General features: G+C 40.1%; 1 long non-coding RNA gene across 1 annotated transcript; it reads right to left on the bottom strand.

Annotated features, from left to right (window-relative positions):
- Nucleotides 1-8,592: 8,592 nt before the first annotated feature.
- LOC132652774 (uncharacterized) lies at nucleotides 8,593-23,115 on the bottom strand. Its single transcript, XR_009590340.1, has 3 exons — nucleotides 23,023-23,115; nucleotides 19,452-19,548; nucleotides 8,593-8,684 (listed from the first exon to the last, which is right to left on the bottom strand). It is a non-coding gene; the product is annotated as an uncharacterized LOC132652774 (long non-coding RNA).
- Nucleotides 23,116-23,186: the final 71 nt, after the last annotated feature.

Raw genomic sequence — 23,186 nt, 5'->3', positions numbered from 1 at the left:
GGCTTTGAAACACCTAAGAGTGAGCCAACAGGTATAAAGGCAAGTTGCCACCGGTGTCAGATGCTGAGAATAGGGCAGATGTTCTACTGTCCACAGGGCCCCTGAGAGCCAAGGTACACAGTTCTTTCATAATCACTGCTCGTTCTACCTCTCTACATTTTGAGTGTGTTGGAGGCAGGGGGTGAGACTGGGTTTCTCTGTGTAGCACTAGCTATCCTGGAACTCACTCTGTAGACCAGGCATGTACCACCACTGCCTGACCTCTACAATTTTCTTAACTAACAAGAAAGCTTTAGAAACATTTTTTGAGCCAAGCAGTAGTGGAGCACAACTTTAATCCCAGAACTTGAGAGGCAGAAGCAGACAGATCTCTGAGTTCAAGGTCAGCCTGATCTACAAGCCAAGAAAAGGACAGCCAAGGCTACACAGGGAAACTCTGTCTTGAAAAACCAAAAAGAAAGAAAGGAGAAGGAGGAGGAAAGAAAGAAACACTTTTTGGTTGCAATACCAAGAAGGTTATAGAACCCTAAATGCTTTGTTAGAACTGGCATGCAGTTTTCTAAATTAGATTCCAGTTAGTTAGAAAAGAGACAGTTGACTAATTCCGTTATTCTTGTGTCTCTTGAACATCCACACTTCATTTGGACCTAGTTATGGGCACCAACTGATCCCAGCCCTGTTCCCCAGACACTCACCTCTCTTCTAATTCCTTCCAGACCCATGCCTTGAAGCAGGTTGCTATTCATATGTACCATTTTTTCATACTGAATCGAAGTCCTCATGTTAAAAATATGCATGGTTTTGATTTGCATTTCCATGATGACTAAGGACTTTCAGCATTTAAGTGTTCTCCACCATTCACAATTCTTCTGTTGAAAATTCTGTCTAGCTCTGTATCCCTATTAAGGATTTTTTGGTTTGTTGCTGTTTAACTTCTTGAGTTCTTTATATATTCTGAATATTAGCCCTTTGTCACATGTAGGACTGGTGAAGATCTTTTTGCAATCCATAGACTGCCATTTTGTTCAGTTGATAGTGTTCTTTACTTCACAAAAGCTATTCAGTTTCAAGAGGTCCCATTTATTAATTGTTGATCTTAGAGCCTGAGCTGTTGGTGTTCTGTTCAGGAAGTTGTCTCCTATGTCAATGAGTTCAGGCCTCTTACTCATTTTCTTCTCTAGCAGATGTAGTGTATCTGGTTTTATATTGAGGTCTTTTATCCACTTGGACGTTGGGGGATATCTCTAACACAGACTATGTTGCCTGCTTTTTGATCACTTCACCGTGATGGGACTTCCCTACCAGGCCCCAGGGGAGGGAGGTGAACTCAGTCCTCATGTGAATAGATGAGCTGGGGTGTCTGAGTAGGGGCTCCCCTATTTTGAGAAATAGAGGAGAGAAGAAGGTGGGACTGGAAGGAAAGGAAGGATAGGAGGAAGGGGCTTATGACTGAGATGTAAATTGAATTAGTTAATTAGAAATCTACTCAGCAATCAAAAAGGAGGAAATCATGAAATTTGCAGGCAAATGGTGGGATCTAGAAAAGATCATTCTGAGTGAAATATCCCAGAAGGAAAAAGACAAACATGGTATATACTCACTTATATAGACCTATAAGATATGATAAAAATAATGAAATCTATACACCTAAAAAAGATAATCAAGAGAATGGACATGGGGTAAGATGATCAATCCTTGTTTAGAAAGACAGATGGGATGTGCATTGAACGTATGACAGGAGTCTACTGAAGGCATCTGAAAGACTCTAACTAGCAGTGTTTTCAAAGCAGATACAAAGACTCATGACCAAACCTTTGGCAGAGTACAGGGAACCATATGAAAGAAGGGGAGTTAGTATGACATGGAAAGGATAGGAGCTCCACAAGGACCAAATATATCTGGGCACAGGGTCTTTTCTGGGACTTTCAACCAAGGACCATGTATGGATATAACGTAGAACCTCTGCTCAGATGTAGCCTGTGGTAGCTCAGTAACCAATTGGTTTCCCATAGTGAGGGGAACAAGGACTATTTCTAACAGGAACTCAATGACTGGCTCTTTGACCTCCCCACCCCCAAAGGGAGGAGCAGTCCTGTTAGGCCACAGAGGAGGGCTTCGCAGCCAGTCCTGAAAATACCTGATAAAACAGGATCAGATGAATGGGGAGGAGGTCCCCCCCCATCAGTGGACTTAGAAAGGGCCACGGTGGAGATGAGGGAGGGAAGGTGGGATTGGGAGGGAATGAGGGATCGGGACACGGCTGGGATACAGAGTTAATAAAATGTAACCGATAAGAAAAGAATAAAATTAAAAAAATAAATATGCATGGTTATATCAGAGGCTGAAGAAATCTGTAACAGCAAAATAATGAGGATGTGTTGGCTTGTATATAATTGTTAAGTCATAAATGACCTGTGATTCAAATAAAAAATAAAAAATAAACAAAATGAATAAACTATAATTAATAAAATAAATTTTAAAAAGTGTTTCTCACGCTGTGGGGACCCCAAAAATAAAATTATTTTCATTGCTACTTCATAACTGTAATTTTGCTACTGTTCTGAATGATAATGTAAATATCTATGTTTTCCAACAGTCTTACTCGGCCCCTGCAAGGGCCCTTCACCCCCAAAGGGGTAACAACTCACAGGCTGAGAACCTCTGCTGTAGAGCCTACACCAGTGACTACAATGGCATTCTCTAACTTATCAGTCCTTACAGATTCTGGGCTCAGACTTCGAGTGGATAACAATGCTACTTCTCAGTCATGGACAAACATTTTTAAAAAACATCCTCGTAGAGGCAAGTTTTCCTTACATGTTTTGTGGCCATTGCTCCAGAAACATTTTCAATAAATCACTTGTATCTGGTCTTTGACTTCAGGTTGGTAAACAGGTTGTTTAACACAGGAATGTTCTATATTATAGATCTCATGAAGGATGTGTGCAATACTACCTGAGACCTGTCTGGCAAAATGAAAAATTAAAAGAAAAATCAAGCTTCAGCATAACTACTAAGCTATATAAAATGAAATGATTGAAAGAAGCTGCTGATTTCTGTCTCACTGTGGGGTGGAAGTACTGTATAATGGAGTGCTGATAGACATCTTTGCACGACTTCACCTTCCCTAACTTTGTCATGGTAAGAGTGTCTACACCATGGAAAATAATGTGATGCAAACTAGAGTTTTTAAATCCAGAAAAATTGGTGGTTAAACAACTCCCAGTAGCCTCCTACTTTTCTAAAATCCCCAAAATGCCCATGGTCAGCATTACCCAACATAAAACAAGCCATGCCAGATAGGAAGTTAAAGAAAGAGGTGGCAGATTGAGCTAACTGTTGTTAAAATATCTTACTATGAGATTTTACAAACATCTAACACCACTAAGACAATCCTTCCTAGGACTACAAGGCCAGGGTAAAAGGTCCTGAAGCCTAATCTTCCTTAGCGTTTGCTTGGATGATGCTTTCAGGTCATTCAAATCTTGGGTAAATAGCATTAGAGGGGTCATCCATAACCTTTATATATAATGACTCCCTTGACCATTACCCCTAACATTTGTCACTATCAACCATATAATCTCTATGAACAAAATCTTATTTGGTTCAGTGTAGCATTCTAGTACTAAACACAGAGCATGATCAAAGACTACAAGGCGAGTTAGCTAAACACATATGCAATAACATGGAAAGTTATCCATAAATTATTACTAGGTAGCCAAAAAATATCATAGGAAGATATATGATTGGTACTCATCATTTACCAATTCTATATTTATAAATTCGCCTGTTCACTAATTCACTGTTCACCCAAAACAATACTCATGCTGTTTTCTGAACCATTCACAGAGATAAACATTCCTATATGGGACTGGTGAGCAAGATGAAATTAAATTAAACCTTTCCCTTATTTCAGTCTTCATAATGTTATCAAGTACTTTTCCATGCTCTATGTAGGCCCATGCATTTGTATTTGATTTTGCTGCTGTTCTTTTAAATTTGAGTTACAGTGCTATGGCTGCATTCAGTGTAAGTGAGTTAACAATACATATTGAAGACAGTGTCATTATGTAGCAATACACAAAGAATACGGTTATATATTGGTTGGTGAAAATGATAGCCATCAAAGAACCAACTCAAAAAAATAAAATAAAATAGAGTCAGAAGCAAACCAAACTGTCTATTTATACTAAAGAGAAAATAATTGGGTTCAGAACAAAGGAGCTTGTTTTGAGTTTGATTTTTTTTTATCATACTACATGTAAACAGCTAGATTTTTAAAGAAGCCTTCTACTCAACCTTCAAAATATTGGCCCATTAATAAGAAATGTGCTTTTATTCTCTTCAAAGAAGGAATACATTGCCCAGATACTTTAAATATTCTTTATAAAAGCAGGTGGTTCTTACATGCAGTGCTGGGTATTAGTAAATACATAGACTGTTGCTAATTTGTTTCAGGCATGAAAAACTTGGAGCATGTACAGGTAGATATAGAAACAGAATTTTTCCAGTCAATCCTGGTATGATGTGTGAGAAGCAAAGACTGTTCACAGAGTTAAAATCGTGATTCTTGTTTCTTGAGCAGAAAACCATGAAGGAAAAATTGGGGTAGATTTTCCTCTTTCCAGATAATAAGAGCAGAACAGAGTAAGCCCAGCTGGGCACTCAGTCAACAAGAACACTATCTGCTCCACTTTCTTAACCCACCCCCTGACCCTTTCCTGTGAGTCCTTTTAATCAGGGTCTCCAATAAAATATTACTCCTACTCTCAAAATGGATGCTGCATGTAAACATGTGAACTCAGACTCCCCAGAAGAAAACCAGGGCAATTAAATGAGCCATAACCTTAGGGGTTCCCCATTCTCCCCAGAACAAAAAGCGAAGTTTGAGAGCTGGTGTGCATAAGAGGCTGCTGGAGTGTGGTGGCGACCCTATAAAATGCTACATCGGGGTTTCATGTTGGAAAAACATGCCCACCATGTGTTGCATCCATGACATGAATGACAAGAATGTCCTTCAATGACAAGAAGTTGTGACACAGATTTGGGATTAAGATTCTTCTTATTGGATTTTCTTCTCTAAACAAGCAGAAATCATGAGTATATTGGCTGGCTGGTCCTGAAATCATTTTTGCTTCCTGAAATGAGGGAATTTCTCACTTAAGGAAAAAAAAGGTTTCCAGGTTCCTTAACAATCCTTTAGTAGGAACATTTATATTAATGGATAAGAATATAATTTAAGCAATAAAAGGGTTAAAAAAAATCATCCTGCAAACTAATCTTATGCGAAGCCTACAGCCAATCTCATTGAATTTTAAGTAAGGTTGTGAGTTCTTCCTTCTTCCCAGCTCAAATATATTTTACTAAATGTAAAATTCAGTTTTTCACTGTATATTTAAAAACTCATTAATATTCATTATGGCATACAGATGGACCAAAGATGGCTTCTCCTGAGACTTTGTTCATTTTAATTCTCAGTCTTTGAGAAAAAAAGAAAAGGTGAACCTGGATTAAACTCTGGCCTTGACCATTCTTAGGGTAGGTAATTCCTAAGGCATCACCAATATTCAGTAAAATAAATACATTTTAGGAGCTCAGAGTTAACTTTCTTCAATAAGACTATAATACATTTTCTTCCTAGGAGCATTTGCCTGAGGAATTTAGAATTTGTTATTGGAATATAATAAATTCTAAGTTTTGAAAAGGCCACTTGGCTCAGCATGGCCAATACTTTCTAATTCACTTATTGAAGATCCTTATAGTTTTTCAATTTATAAATGCATCTCTTTGCCTCTATAAAAAAAAAGATGATAGTCTTAGCTTTAGTAGAGTTTTGAGGCAACTACTTATTTATAACATTTCCTTTTGGCCAAGAGTATGGTGTCAATAGCATCTTTCTCCTCCAACTTTCCCATTGGTAATAAGGTCGGGCTGGTCTCAACATGAAGAGCTTAATTGGAAGAATGTCATTAGTCTTTACAACTCATAGAAATATATTTGGCCTCTGGAAAGTGTCATCTTTGTCAGAAAGTGCAGGCTATGTCTTTATTGTGTCTTCTGAACAAATAGAAACAGTCCTTCTGAACACTTGGTGATGGGAAGGCATTCTCATGGTGATCTATAGCAAAAAAGCAGAAGAGACATGAATGACCTTAAAATTGTGCTCTAGAACAACCTCCGAAAGTGGAGAAGGGAGGGAGCAGATCCCAGGTTGATCTTGAGTCAATAGGTCTCACATAAAGTAAACATTCACACACAAAGGAGAAGACTTAAACAAAGCCACCATCCTGTGATCTTCGTGCATGAATCTGTCTTTGGTCCTACCTCTTATGAACCCAGTCTCTTCTTACCTGTGATTTTACCTCCCTTCTATAAGACCTGATCTTTGCAGTCACAAGTTTTCACTCTCTTTCCCAAGATTTTAGAAAAGCTTCAGCCAGAAATCTTACTGTCTCAAGATCAAAATGAAAGGAGCCCTTGTCTTTGTTCATTTCTTTTTTATGTTTACTTTTTCTCACCAATATTTTTCCATGTCTGTCACTACCTTCACCTGAGCATTCGAACTTATGACACACATGTACTAGATGCTCCTTAGTTCTCCCAATCATTTGTGGCCCTGATACTCTGCCTTTCTCAGCCATGTTATCTTCAACCTCCTGTTCTAACCTATCTCTTCTCTGTCCCTCTGTCCGCAGAATCTTGTCAACTCTTTCCCAGCATGTAGCTCACAGCCAATGCCCCATGTAAGCCCTCCTTACTACATATCTTTATAGACAAGTAATTCTTCATTTTCCTGCCCTCAGCCCTTCCATCCACCATCGTTTTAGTTCCTCAGTGCACCATGCACAGTGTTATTTTACTGACTGCCATTTTCAGTTTTTGACCTGTCCAACTTTCTCCAGACATCCCCACCCCCACTGAGTGAGTACCTGTGTATTTAGTCTAGGTGCAATGCCAATTTCATCATTATTATTATTTTTATTTTGCCATGTATTATTTTTTTATCTTCACAACAGCTCTAACAGTTAAGTTTGGTTATTCCCATTCTGCGAGGGAAATGGAGAGTTGAAATGGACAGCTTTTCCAGTGACAATTAAAGTCAGAATTCTCACCAGTTTGGCTCTTAACCTGTGCTTCTCCTTATTGTGAAGCCCTCTTCCACCCCAGCCCCCAACTCCCATGGCAGATGAGCTTCCTACACTCTTCCAACTTCTGATTTTAATGCAACATGGTCTACCTGATCTACCACATCGCCTCAAGTCTTGTACCCCAGAAGATGCCATTTGAGATCACAATCTATAGTCACATAGCTTACCAGTTTGGACCACCAGCAAGGCCCTCTCCACTTCCACTTTCTCATAAATATGCTAACAGCACGCATCTCAGAGAAATGCTGAGAACTGGGCAGTGCTTCTTCCCAATGGCCTAGTTGTAGTCTATCATTTCCCTCTTGTTTCACCTTATGAAGAAGGTACAACACCATGCCAACAATGACCTTTTAGTAATTAATTTCATCTCAGCATAATATTTTCTCTGGTAAAGCCCCCTAATCTCATGTGCACACTCTCACGGATGTATTGAGAATGTGTCATATTGTCTTACTCTTAGATATATATTATGTCACCTGTTATTCTTCCTGTGTAAGTTTTCTCATGTCACAATTATGAATTTCCATAGGAAGCATTATATGTCATCTGCCTCACTACAATAATACATGACTGTGCTGAACACAATATTTTGCTTCCAAGCTGAAAACCTTATATTTACATTTTGTCAATTATTAATTAACCATAATATCAGTTATCTTGGTCAAATTCCTCTTCTAGATTCTAATTGCCTCTAGCCAAGGCCTCACTGGCTGTACCTTCAGTTGTTGTTTCACTTACTTGTGACCATTAAGAGCACCTCAAGGAAACCCAGTGTTGCCAGAGCAAGAAAATGTGAGAGAACACAGAGGGAGACTAAACCTCAAAAGGCAGAGGCAAAATTACATGGATAACTTTGTCTTTTGTCTGTTTCTGAAACAAAATAGAAAAGTGAGAACATACCTTCCAGATCTGAATTATGGAGGTCTGAATCCTTGACTCCTACCTGTGACTGAGAGTTTAATGCCCTTCCTCTATGCCACGCTTTCCTTATTTATACAATGGGAATAATAGTAATAAATGATGATGATGATGTTGGCATCACTTGCTCCAGCTCCCCAGGAACAACTTTCTCAGAGAAAAAGGAATTTGCATAAGAAGGTATATTCTCAGAAAAAGCACCAGAATGCAATGAGAGAGGAAAGATGGAGAGGAGCAAAGCTGAAATATGACTCTTTTGCACAGTGAATGAAGGCTCCAGCTGACCCCACAGAGCTCCAAGCTGGCATGGCCATTAGCAGATACCAGCTTGTCACTGAAGGCAGGCAATTCCTAGAAAAGGGTTATGGCCTTGAACATGCTGTCAAGAACAGGTCCTTGGAAGGGACTGAGTTCCCAGGAGACAAGGGAGTGGACATTTTGATTCTGTAAGGGGATCATGTGTCATCTCAAAGCATCCATTACAGTTGCTTTAAGGACTACATGAATAAATACTACGACTCACTTCGACTGTATCTTGCATACTTTAACTCCAGGTAACGGCCACTCTGCTGCATTCATTACCTAGAGATCTCTTCGCTTCACCCGACGGCTTCCTGGCTGCGAAAACGAGGATGGAGCCATGTCAGTTTGTTTCAGTACCTGCCATAGCTAAATTCTGTAAAAATTTATGCATTTATTGGGTTATCCATGTTTACTTTTCTGCTGATTAAACAAACCCTTAGCATGTTGTATTTTCAAGGGTTTATTTCCATACTATCTGTCATAGCCTTAAACAAATAGAAGAGAACAATGTCTCGCTGACTAACCATGGTTATCACCAAACACAACCCAGAGCAACTGCTGCTGATTCACTAATAGATTAAGATAGTTGTGAAGACGAGGAATCAGAGAGAGAGAGAGAGAGAGAGAAAGAGAGAGAGAGAGAGCAAACATACATACATACATACATATATACTTCGATGCCAGCAGGGCAAGAAATAGGAAAATCTCTGACTGCAGTGCGTTCTTCCTCTGTCCTTTGGGCTGCCTCTCTCCTCTTTGTAATATCCTGAGCTCTAGCTACCAGGAACCAAAGCTAGGGGCCCGTGGGACTGGCACTATGAGAGATCTGATTTCTAAATATACCGCCACAGCTTATGTCTTCATTGATTCAAGGGATGCAAAATTTCAGTTAGAATCAGTAAATTTAAGAGCTGTGATATAGTGACTATAGTTAATTACAATGTATTATGTCTTCCAAAATCACTAAGGATTTAAATGTACTCCCCCATAAAAAGTAAGTATCTGAGATAATACATAATGTTAATGTTACAGATGATAAATCTATACACTTTTGATCAATTAAAAATAAATAAAATTCAAAAATTAATTCTTTATTTCTCTCACCATACATATCACTTTCACTCAAATGTTGTTATACCATGAACAACAAAGTTCATTTAATGATATACTGATTAAATGCCATTTTTATACCTTATTTTTATTTAATTATTTTTATTTTTATTAATTACACTTTATTCACTTTGTATGCCCCATGTACCTCCTTCCCTCCTCCCCTCCCAATCCCACCCACCCTCTTCCCCACCTGTGTCCCTCTCCCAGTCCACTGATAAGAGAGGTCCTCCTCCCTTCCTTCTGATCCTAGTCTATCAGGTGTCATCAGGAGTAGCTGCATTGTTTTCTTCTGTGGCCTGGTAAGGCTGCTCCTCCTCAGGGGGAGGTGATCAAAGAGCAGGCCAATCAATCAGTTCATGTCAGAGACAGTCCCTGTTCCCATTACTATGGAGGCCACTTGGACAGTGAACTGCCATAGGCTACCTCCATGCAGGAGTTCCAGACCATCTCCACGAGTGGTCCTTGTCTGGAGTATCGGTTTCGGAAAGACCCCTGTGCCCAGACTTTTAGGATCAGTTGCTGTGCTTGTAGAGCTCCTGTCCTCTCCAGGTCTTACTATCTCCCACTTCTTTCATAAGATTCCCTGCACTCTGCCCGAAGTTTGGCTATAAGTCTCAGCATCTGCTTTGATACCCTGCAGGGTAGAGCCTTTCAGAGGCCCTCTGTGGTAGGCTCCTGTCCTGTTCCCTGTTTTCTCCCTCCTCTGGTGTCCATTCTCTTTGGCTTTCTGGATGGGGATTGAGCATCTTAGCCAGAGTCCTTCTTCCTGATTACTTTCTTTAGGTGTACAGATTTTAGTATGTTTATCCTATATTGTATGTCTAATATTCACTTATGAGTGAGTATATACCCTGTGTGTCTTTCCGCTTCTGGGATACCTCACTTAGGATGATCTTTTCCAGTTCCTACCATTTACCTGCAAATTTCCTGATTTCCTTGTTTTTTATCGCTGAGTTAAATGCCATTTTCTATCCTGCGTTTTCTTTCTGCTTTCTCTTTCTTTCTTTCTTTCTTTCTTTCTTTCTTTCTTTCTTTCTTTCTTTTCTTCTTTCTTTCTTTCTTTCTTTTTTTCTTAAGTTTTTGTTTTGTTTTCTTTTTGCTTTTTGAAACAGGGTTCCTCTGTATAGTACTGGCTGGAACTTGCTCTGTAGACCAGGCCAGGCTTAAACTCAGAGATTTGCCTGCTTCTGCCTCCCCAGTGCTGGGATTAAAGGCATTTGCCACCACCACCCAGCCATATCCTAAATTTTCTTTGTCAAATTTCAATTAATATACTAACACTATTATACATGTTATGCTAAGAAAACATTCCTATCCCAAATCTCTAGACTACTTCATTCTTCTATTCTCTATGTACCTTTCATCCTGAGAGCACCAGGACCAATCTCACAGGTCCTGCTAAATAATAATACTACATCAGTAAAGTTTCTGCTCACATGTAGCTTGCAATCTAGAAAAGACAATCAACTGAGAGAAATATGTACTTCTGATAAGTGAAGGAGAATTAAGGACATATTGAGTAATTATTTGAGCGGCCATTGTTTCACACTGTGGGCAAGAAGAGACCAGGAGGAAAGAAAACACTCTTCAAGCTGCGGTCCCAAGGGAAGCAGGAGTTTGCCAGCAAGGCTGGTGGAGGAAGTCCACCACAGGGAAAGCCATCTGTGAGCAGAGGGGAGCTTCAGGATTAGGAGGGGCAAGATTGGAATTCTGAGATCAATTCATGAGACCCTTATCATAAAGTTTTGGGTGTTTGGAAGACGATTACAAGCCAGGGGAAAGATCCCATTGTGTGACATGCTCAGAAGCATGTGGACAGGGGTCTAATTCCCAAAACTCACGTAAAGATGCAGTGTGTAAGTGATTCGCACTATTAATCCCTGGTGCTCATTGGCCAGCCTGCCTTGCCTAATTATTGCTCCAGACCAATGAGAGACTCTGTCTCAAAGAAGGTGGACAACACTACTGAGGATGACACTGGAGGAGGTTTTCTTCTGGCCTCATTCATTTGTACACACAGTTGCACCTACACATATGTGCATACAAACATTACATGTACATATGCACATGCACTCACACACATGTAAGAACAACAACAAAATGTAGCTTTTTTGGCTTGGCACTAAAATTCTTATTCCACTAAAGATCAATTATCATGATAGGTATTAAACATTCAGAGTGAGCCAGACAATGTTAGTTCTCCCTCCAGTAGCTTACCAGTCAGCAAGCAAGAGGGGAAATTGACAGACATTATGTGAAGGAAGGGCAAGTGCTGGGAAGGAACTAAGACAAAGAGATAAGACAACTCCAGAAGGCCATTAACTTCAAAGAAGGCCTCCTGCTGGAAGTAACATCTAATTGGAGATGGGCTCTCGGTCCGGGGACAATAGCAGACAAGCAGAAAGGAACAGTTGATGGGAGAGGATCATCCGGCCCACAGAGGTTAAAGAGTCTGGAAGGTGGCTATGACCCAGAAGGGCATGGCGGGGTCAGGGTATGAAGAAGACACTTGAAGAGAACAGAGAAGATGAAACTATTTCAGCCTGAAGACAGCTGTAGGTGGAATTACATTTAAAATTGGATTAATGAATCAAACTGTTTTGGACTGCTTTCAAAACAAATCTAAGTTTTTCAGCATTTCTTCTTTCTTTTCTCCTCCTCCTTCTTTTTCTTTTCATTTAGTGTTGGAAATTGAATCTGGGGCCTCCCATGTGCTAGGAAAGTACCCTTTCAGTGTGCTCTATTCTTAGCCTTTTCAGTATTATTTTCATTTAACAATATTTGCCACTCATTATTTTTCTCTACTTAATAAAAAGGTTTTTTCTGTTTATATTTACTCCATACTCCCATTTCAACCAAACTTCACAAATTTAGCAAATTTGTTCTCCAAATCACCAGAGAGCCAATATTCCCCATGGACCTTACCACTGATGTTCCGCACATTTTAAAATAATACCAAGACTAAGGATGGAAGCCCCACTATGTTTGCTTTAACAGTTTGCTTTTCACAATGTCTCAGAACTCTAGGAGAAGGTATTTATTGGGATTTTGTTTGTTATCTTTATAAACATGGCCCTCAATCCCAGTTCTTCCTTAATTAGTTTAACTACTGAATCTTTTTATTATTATTATTATTATTATTATTATTATTAATTTTATTTTTCTTTATTAATTACACTTTACTCACTTTGTATCCCCCCCTGTGGTTTCCTCCCTCCTCCCGTCCCAATCCCTCCCTCCACCCTCTGCATGCATGCCCCTCCCCAAGACCACTGATAGGGAGGACTTCTTTTCCTTCCTTCTGATCCTAGTCAATTAGGTCTCATCAGGAGTAGCTGCCTTGTCTTCTTCTGTGGCCTGGTAATGCTGCTTCCCCCTCAGGGGGAGATAATTAAAGAGCAGGCCAATTTCAGAGACAGTCCCTGTTCCTATTACAATGGAACCCACTTGGATACTGAACTGCCATGGGCTATATCTGTGCAGGGGTCTTAGGTTATCTCCATGCATAGTCCTTGGTTGGAATACCAGTCTCAGGAAAAACCCCTGTGCTCAGATTTTTTTTGCTTCTGTTGCTCTCCTTATGGAGTTCCTGTCCTCTCCAGATCTTACTGTTTCCAACTTCTTTCCTAAGATTCCCTGCACTCTGCCCAAAGGTTGCCCATTAAGTCTCAGTATCTACATTGATAGTCTGCAGGGCAGAGCTTTTCAGAGGTCCTCTGTGTCAGGCTCCTAATTTGTTCCCTCTTTTCCCTGATGTCCAGCCTCTTTGCCTTTCTGGATAGGAATTAAGCATTTTAGCAAGAGTCCTCCCTCTTGATTAGTTTCTTTAAGTGTACAGATTTTAGTAGGTTTATCCTATATTATATGTCTATATGAGTGAGTATATACAGTGTACATCTTTCTACTTCTGGGATAGCTCACTCATGATGATCTTTTCCAGATCCTACCATTTACCTGCAAATTTCATGATTTCCTTGTTTTTTATTGTTGAGTAATATTCCATTGTGTAGATATACCACAATTTGTGTATCCATTCCTCCACTGAGGGGAATCTGGGCTGTTTCCAGCTTCTGGCTATTACAAATAAGGCTGCTACAAACATGGTTGAGCAAATGTCCTTATTGTGTACTTGAGAATCTTTTGGATATATGCCTAGGAGTGGTATAGCTAGGTCTTGAGGAAGCGTTATTCCTAGTTGTCTGAGAAAGCGCCAGATTGCTTTCCAGAGTGGTTGTACAAGTTTACATTCCCACCAGCAGTGGAGGAGGGTTCCCCTTTCTCCACAACCTCTCCAGCATATGTTGGCTCTTGAGTTTTTGATCTTAGCCATTCTGATGGGTGTAAGGTAAAATCTTAGGGTCGTTTTGATTTGCATTTCCCTGATGGCTAATGAGGTGTTTCTCTGCCATTCGATATTCTTTTTTTCCCCTATGGAGAACTAGAATGGTTTGATATAATTCTTCTACAGGTTCAAATGAAAGACATATCACCAGCTGCACACAGTGCTCTTCATCCCTAAGAATTTGTATTCAAATTCTGGTGCCCGCATGTTTGTACATGAAGAAATCCCATGTAAAAAGAGCAAGAAGGCTAAAGGGGAAGAAGAAGAGGGGAGAAGCAAAAATCAGAAAAGGACAAAAGTTGAAGAATTTATGGCAGAAAACAGACTAGAGAGAGACTACCCAGGACTTTGAACACCTTCTTAAGAAGGTTACAAGGGTTTCAACGACCATAACATCTTAACAGTTATTTTACTGTCATGTTGGCCACATTTTATAATGATTGAGTATTTCCAGGAGTCTAAATGCATTGCATTTTTTCAATCACTCAATTCAATTATTGCAGTTTGAAATATAGTGGAATATTCTACAAATACTACCCAATGGGCTTCTGAAAGCAAGTCATTCTCTTGAAACACTAGATCAATCTCCACACTGGGTCATCACCACACAGAATAAGAAAATAGACTCAAACTTCTTCAATGTAAACTCTAGATCCAAGGAAAATGCTAGAAAAAAAAAAAGTCAATCAAAAGTAGTAGAAAGTCCAAGTTCCATGTCCTATATGTGGATTCAACCTGCTTCCTTGATGTATACAGTGGCATATTAATTTAAACAGTCATCTTTACTCATAAAACAAAGACAGGTATTTATTCTTGCTAACAGGTGTTTTTTTTTTTTTACTTTTATTTATTTATTTTTTTAACCTCTTAAAAATATTTAGCAGAATGGGGTAAAAACTCTGTTAGTTTTGGAGCTACTTATTATACTGAAGCATGATTTCATTTATATAAGGTATTAATGAACTCCCTTCTGCTAATAGTAAAATGTGAACCACACCTGCAAATAATACAGAAGCCATTGGCTTCCACTGGGGAGTTATCTAATATTTACTTGAAAAACACTTTCTATCTGGATTCATGCTCCAGCTTATGCTGCCAGTAGATCTGTATTTAAGCAAGCAGGGGGGTTGGGGGCAGAAGTTCTTGCACACACAACGGATTTTCAGCACTGCATTTGCCTTGATTGTGGTCTTTCCAGCCTCTCTAAGATGTTCTTGGGGACCCTGAACAATATATCTCTCTGCCGCTGCTCACAACAGCACAGCGGTGTCTTTCAAATTGAGTCACTCATTGAAACCCAAGCATAACAATGAGAAATGGTGGATCCACTCTCCAGCTGGTGTTCTCAAATCCTTTCCCCAAGGCTGGCATCTTTCCCCCTCCTTTTTCTAAATCCTTCTACGGACTCCAAATACTTTGGGGTTCAATTGTTGCAATGGTGAGCATTGACAAGCACATGCCACTTCCTGCAGGGGATAAGTGCATACACAGCACGAGCTCAAAGCCCTCTGCAACTCAGACAACATTCATTAAGTCTTGTTCTTCTATAACAACCAAGTGCCACAATAGCATTGGCCACCATCCTGTTACACAATGAGAGAGTAATTGATGTTATGGCGCTGTTGAGTGTAAAGGGCCAAACAGGAAGCTAGACATGAAAACTCAATATGTTATAAGTGAGAGAAGATGTTTGTAAGCACTAAAGTGATTTGTCCAATATTAAGTCAATAAAGAGTGGCCCTCATGTCTATCTCCTGCCTACTTCTGCCTATATTGTATTTCTTACAATTTGAGGTGCAAGAATACAGAGGCCATGTAAGGAGACGAATTAAATCATGATGATTACACCTTTTATATGAAAGAGGTTTATTAGCTGGAGGTGAAAAGAGGGAGAGAAGGGAGAGCAGGACATGATGGGGGAAAGAGAGAGGAGGGGGTGCCCCGACAGAGAAAGAAAAGAGGAGCAAGAGAGGAGAGACCAAGAGGGGCCAAGAGAGAAAGGACCAAGAGAGGAGAGACCAAGAGAGGGACCACATGGTTGGCTGGTCCTTTTAAGAGGGAAGGTAACCATCCTTTCCAGGTGTGGCCACCTGGACAGCAACACGATGACATCATAAGTTACTAAGCAACCAAGAAGCAGGTTTGGTTCCAAAATCCTAACAGGCCATACTTAAGTCGTCTCTCACAACCTTGTAGCACAATATCCAACACTCAGTGCAAAGAAAAAAAATATTTAAAGGTTGATTCCTGAATCTAACTCAGATTTTGTCTTGTTTTGTTTGTTTTGTCTTATTTGTTTTCTGTTTAGTTTATACAGCTGGAAATGAGATTGTCATAGAGAAAAAAAGACAAAAAAGCATCAGCAGCCAACACTTGGGAGTTGTGTTATGATGTTTATACAGAAAGCATGAAGTTGGTTAGAAATACCAAAAACTTAAACTGAAAATAGCATCAAGGCAAAAATGTCTAGCCCCAAACTGTGACTCTTTAAAGTCAACATGTCTTTAAAAAGTCATGTTTGTGAGAGTGTGATAGACACAGAGACCCAAAACCAAGGAGCTGGGAGAGTCTTGTCCCCACCGTGACAGTAGCTCAGAGTGTGAACGGCAGGTACTTCCCGGGCATGGCTGTGCAGTTCTCACCCACCTCCTCTTCCCTGCAGCTTTTGGCCTCCTGAGGCATCAGCTCTGCAAGCCATCCACACAGTGAGAACTTCGAATCTAAACTCTTTGACCCTCTCAGCTGTCCTTCAGAACCCAGGTTACAGCAAATCCCATGGCAGGCTACGTAGAGGAGCAGTGGAAGTTAAAGCCCCTCTCGTGAGCTTCCTCCAGTGTCACGTGTACTCTGCCAGCCCTGGCCTGACACTACACAGCTCTGACACTGAGAATGCGCCACACTGATGACTCTCCCCAATCCTACCACTTTGCAATGTTGGGTAGTTAAATCTAGGGCCTTGTGAAATCTCAGCAAGTGTTCTACTGCTGAGTACAAACCTAGACTTTGTTTGTTTGAGGCAGGGTCTTGTTGTATAGCAACTTCAGCCTTGAACCCACTATGCTGACCAGGCTGGCCTGGAACTCTTGAGCCTTGACCTCCCCAATTCTGGGCCATATAAACATTTTTTTATGGCCCATAATAATCTTCTCTGTGCTTAGATGATTCAGCCTAATCATACTAGTCTACCTCAAATATCTATTTTCTGGTTCAGTATTTTTCCTGTCTTTCATTCTAAGACATGCCAATTGCATGTCTTAAAGGCTCATTCAAAGCAAAATTTTCTAATCTTAAGTCAACACAGAAAATCCTTACTGTCTGTGGCTCTGTATGTAGATTTCACTACTCAATGGAATTAATTTGTTTACCCCAAATCAAGGCTCTTGGTGTTTCAGTCACTTACAGACATGCAAAGGGAGTTATGAATGCTCAATTGTCAGTTGGTAAGACACATTCCTAGCAAGTAAGCCAAGCGTTGTTCTTTAGGCAAGGCCGTCCTCTGTGATTTCAAAATAACTTATAAATGCACCTACTCGATAACTTTTATTTATAGATCCAAGATGAATACTCTAGTTCCTTTGTAGCCATCCATGGACAGAAAGAGGTAAGTTTTGTTTGGGGGCAGGCCACAGTACCAGTGGTTGTGACGTCGGAGCTTCTGACTCAACAATAAGCATTGAATAAGGTGTCACCAAACAGCAGCCCACAGAAGATAGAATTTTATGTGCACTGACTGGATTTTATCAGATGACTGAAAAATGCTGTTACAAGAGGCTCAAAGAAACCTAAATTTGTATTTCTCCTAGGAATAGTTTCATATTCCCTAATTCAGAGGCAACTTTATAGAAATAACTACTGTTATGAATCAACTGTAATTAGTTTTTATTTCTGATTAAAGTCCCACCAGCATCTAGAAGCTCAGCCAACATCCCACAAGATATCTTAGACTTCTCCCACCCTTTTCACATCTTCAGCCTATAAACAAACACTCCTCCCTCTCTTCATTTTCACAACCTTGATCAGTTCTCAATCATTTTACACCAAAATAACCACCCAAGCCCCCTGCTGCTCTCCAGATTTCCCTCTTGTCCCCAAAGTTCTTTCCTGCCTACATAGCTGCTGTTGACTCTACCTTCTTAACTTTGTCTTGGTCTGAATTCACACCAAAAGCTCCAAATTCTCCAGGTAATGGCTATTGAAGTTTTTGGCATTTGTCAATTTCCTACCACTACTCCTTTACAAATGTGCATCTCCCTCTCTACTATGTGGTTTCTTACATTTTTTAAGTTCGTGAATACCTAGTCTATCTTCTCAAACACAAGTAAAACCGACACCACCAAAATGAAGCTTCCCTGATTAAGTACAGAGACATGAGCTCTGTGTTCAGGGCTCCTGCTGCCCTTGTACTTGATTTTCTAGTTTCCCTGATCCTGTTCAGTAGCAATTTTATAATTTTCCTTATCTTTGCCTTACTGGACTAAGCTCCTTCAAGATAAGAGTGATGTTTTTTTTCTCACTTGAAATTTTCAATATGGGTTAGAATATGCTATTCAATAAATGCACTGAAAGAATGAGTGAGTGAGCGAACACTTATCACTCCTTCAAGCATCACTCTGACTTGTTCTCCTGAATCTTAAGTGGATCTCATCTTTGGTCTTAGCTCAATACCTGTTTAAACTCATATTTAAAAACTGTCCACAGAGGACCATTACCAGGGTGAACTTCATCACCAGGATTAACTAGCAGAACCGCAGACTCATCAGCATTTTTGTGCTCTCTTTGTCTCATTTTGCTTTTCATATTGTTGTTTGCTTGTTTGTTTGTTTGTTTTGGTCTTCTCTGTCTTTTGTTTGTTTATTTTGTTTTTCATTTTGTGGTTTTGTGAGGATGCTTCTTGGAGGTTTTGTTTTGTTTTGTTTTGTTTTTATCTGCTTGTTTGTTTTTGTTTTTAAGAGAAAGAAAAAAACAAAAAGTTGGGTGAAGAGGGAGGCAGAAACTGGGAGAGGGAGAAAAATATAGTGTATGAAAAACTTATTTTCAATTAAAAACAAGTTTTTTAAAAAAGAACAGGAAAAAAAACCCACATTTATAAAAAAAAGAATAGAAAAACATTTTCCCTCCTGCCTAACCTTGGCTTTTCCATGAGAACTCTCCCGTCTCCTTTTCCCAGTGCATGTAATGTATCTTTCCTCTCTGAAGACATTTCCAGTTCTCTCCCACACCCACCCAGCCTCTAACATCTCTGTCCTCGTGTTCCTTAATGCAATGGCTCTCAACCTTCCTAATGCTTCAATCTTTTAATACAGTTCCTCAGGCTGTGGTGACCCCCACCATAAAATTATTTCATTTGCTACTTTTTAACTGTAATTTTGCTACTGTCACAAATCAGAACAAAGGGGTCGTGACCCACAGGTTGAGAACTGCTGCCTTGTGCATGTACTTACCCTCACTGTCTCTTGTCCTGCCTTTTGTTCTATCTTTCACAGGATAATGAAGAGGTTTGAGAGCCAGTAACAGTTGCACGTGGCCCACAGTAGATGGGAGACAGACTTGCTAGGCAGGAAACTCACATTAAGTATGAGGTAGTTGTTCTAATAGCACAGGAGCAGCAGAACATAATAAGAACTGACCTCTAGAATCCAGATGTCTAGGACAGAATCTTGATCCGCTCACTTTCTGTCTGGGAAACCGTATGTTACTGGATGTCTTTGTGTGTAGCCTCCTTATCTATAAAATCGAACATATAATGAGACATGGCTTGAAGGTCCTTGTCATTTTTTTTTTTTAAATAAAGGGCTAGAGCTACTGAATGAAAAGTAACAGGTAAGTTCTGAGACATCATCAAAGAGATGATGAGACAGCTCTATTAGACTGCATTTGGTCACGGAGCAAAATACATAGAAGCTCTGGAATGTAATGGTTCTGAATATGCAGTGGCTTGAGACGAAGAGACAAAAGTGCAGAACAGGAGGGTGTGTTCTAGACCAGAGGCTCACAAAACATTGGCTTGATCAAATCATCTCAAGCTAGAAAGGGGCCAACATTCACTCGAAAGGACTTGAAGCACGTAACAAGTTTGGGATGCCCATGAGCTCCTCAGAAGTATCCAGAATGAATGAACTGTACATGCTTCATCTAGGAAAGTAGTCTCTCACGTTGGCTTTTCTAACTGTTTTCGCCTTTTTTTCAGAGTTCATCTTTGCCTTGGGTGAAGGCAAATTATGTGTCTATTATGACCACTGTCAGGCTGACTTCTCCACCAGGCATAGGTAACTCAGCACTCAGGCACACCATGCTTTGGGAAGTTAATGACAATGTTTCCATTATAATTTCTTCTAAAAATAAAAAAATAAATAAAAAATAAATAAAAGCAAGAAGAAGAAACAAAGACTTAATACATATGAATACATAGGCACAAATGCAGCCCAAATTTTATATATATTAAATACATGTTTATTTTATGCCTGTGTGGCTATAAAATATGGCTGCCAATGTATTTATGGAAAATGGATCTCAAGAAGGCAAAAGCTATGTGAATCATTTACCAGATAAGGCAAAAGATAAGGCCTAGGATCCAGTGAGCAAAGAAATGACTTTGGAAAGAAGTAGAAAAAGCCAGAGCTCTAGGACCCTAGGTTTGAGAAAGAAATCTGTCTTCTGAAAACAAAGACGTTTCTGTCCCCTCGCCCTTCCAAGCAACAATGCTACTCGTAAAACAGTTTGTGCACATTCACATTAATTGCACCTAGGGAACCTTAGGCAATACCAGACTCAAATGCTTTTTTTTTTTAATTGTGTTGTTGTTGTGGTGGTGGTGTGTGTGCATACTGATGTCTGTGTTTACGTGTGCACACCAAGGCATGCATGTAAAAGTCAAAGGACACCAGGTAGAATGGCCTTTACTTTTTACCTTTATGGCCCTTCTGGGGATGGAACCCCAATCACCAGGCTTGCAAGACAAGTGTCTTTACCAACTGAACCATCTCACCAGCCCCACCCAAATATTTTCATATTCACATTTGTGTCCTTTAATCAAGTTCTGACTTGTTTCCAAGTCTAGTACCTGGCCCACTGGTGGTGCTGGAGAACCTTTAAAGACATACAATATCCATTCCTGCTATGGTTTTAGCTCTCGAGTCACAATTATGAAAGAACAGTATTTCTGTGCTACATTCAATAGCTCATGCATCTGTCTTTATGAAATATTAAGATCAATTGAAGATAGGTCTCATCACTGAAATCTTTCAAAACAGGTAAAATAGAAAAGAGTTCTCCCTCTTGCTTTGCAGTAAGCACAGGTCCTTGGGGTTTATAAATACACTTTATCAAATCCCTCTGTGCAAGTAATCTTGAGTCACACCCCCCCCACCCCAGCCCTGCACCATGAGAGAATGAATAAATGAATATCTAACAGGGCCCACACAATACCCACAAGATAATCGGCATTCTGAAAGTGTCTGAAGATATCATGTATGATAGACACCAGAGAGTGGCCCTGCACATATTACTCCTGAATTACTGGTTTGCAGAGATGCACAGACAACACAAACAGATCATGGAAGGATGCAACAGATAAATTTCTTAAAACGGGGTCAGCATGATTAGTAGATGTCAGAGATGATACTCCTATGTCCCTTCTGGCTTATGCAAGACACAGTTGCTGTTTTCTTTGTTTTTCAGTCCCGATATACCCTGGCTCCAGTTATGCTCTGCAAATGGCCACACTGTTTACTGAAGGCTTGTGAGTCCATTGTTAAAGGAGAAGGAACAGGCACAATGTCCAACATCAGAAGCCCCATCTCCAAGCACCTCCAGCATCCTAGGGAATAAAGACTGCCAAGTCAGGTTTCTGCCAGGCCACCTTGCAGAGAGCTGGTAATCAGAAGGGGACACTGAAGGAGCCTCCCAATGACAGCCACAATGAAAATGACAATCCAGATCCACAAACACCCAACAAAGCTATGAGAGCAGTCTTGTGAGCAGAATCTGCTTTAATGGGAATGTTAAGTGTTATGCATTGCAGCCTGTTACGAATTGGCTGTAATTTTCTCCTGACAGTTTCTGAATTAAACTAGTTAGAACACAAAAAATAATAATAATAACAATAATAATAATAACAAATTCCACAAAGCAGAATGCAAACTCAGTGTCTGAAGGTTAATGATTGCTCATGAAAGCTACAGAAATAAATTATCTGCCTGGGGACACTGTCACATGATCAGCACAAAAGCTGTAACAGCCAAAAATGTTTATGTAGAGGGAAAAACCACTGTCAGCGTCACAGCACCCCTCCCCCCACAGCTAAATTCGAGTCCTGAGCCAGCCAGCTGCTCCTGACTGCTTACATTAAACTAATTTGTGCTGCTACATTGCAGCTGCTTAATTTTTACTCTGAACTTTATCACCAATAAGTGTTACAATAACAAGCGATATGATGGTATCTCTGAAGAAATATCCATCAACCCTCAAACAAGGACAGCTTCACAAGCGTGGATGGCAGAAACACAAAACTAAAAGGGAGGAAAAAGAGAAGAGAAAAAGAAAGGAAAGAAGAAAATTACCCCCACACTGCCTCTTTAACAGAGGGGGAGGGGCGAACTTTTAGTGGGGGAAAGGCTTTAAAACACTGCTTTGTTGGAAAGGCCTTTCTGTGGTGATGAAGGGGCTGACTGAAAAGGTTAGCTAGCAGGGGAAGAGTTAAGAAGTAAGCCGTGCTTGTGTTGGGAGAGGGCGATTTGCAAGGTGAGAGCTTTAGCCGAGAGAAGGCAGTTTCCTCACAAAGCAGCCCGCTCGCCCTTGCCCACTCTCCTTCAAACATCTTGCGACCCCAAACTGCAGCTTGGACAGTAATTCCTGACTTGCTGCTCCCTTTGGCCTGCCTGCACGGCGATTACGATAGCAGTTGTTTCTTTCCCCCATGTTCTGTTATTTTCCTAGCCCAGTGGAAATGCACAAACTCTTCTTTGGACAGAAAATAGACACTGCCGTGGACTGTTTTAAATTCCTGCCAAATACACAAGCCCTGTTTTGCTGCATTTTGGAATTTGGCTGAAACCGTATGTCAGGCATTTATCTATACTCAGAACTACAATGGATACCTAATAATTTTAAAAATACAATAAGAGACTTTAAAAAAATTCCTAATGCCCTGGAACTTTCCCATTATTAATTAATCGAATGGCAGTAGAGGTATCTCCTTACACGCTGCCGCTTGCTGTTGAGAAAGCTCGACTTTATCCAGCTCACTGATCACAAACGCGATTTCTTTAAAGTGGGGAGAACGTCCATGTCAGCTGTTTACAGCATTTTGTAAATTCCGTGGTTTTCAGAATTAAGGTTCAAAGTGAGTGTTATTAACATTGAGT

Source organism: Meriones unguiculatus, chromosome 3 (genome assembly GCF_030254825.1).
Source record: "Meriones unguiculatus strain TT.TT164.6M chromosome 3, Bangor_MerUng_6.1, whole genome shotgun sequence".
NCBI classification, from domain to species: domain Eukaryota; kingdom Metazoa; phylum Chordata; class Mammalia; order Rodentia; family Muridae; genus Meriones; species Meriones unguiculatus.
Note: the sequence above shows the minus strand (reverse complement) of the source record. Positions and strands in the feature narration are given on the sequence as shown.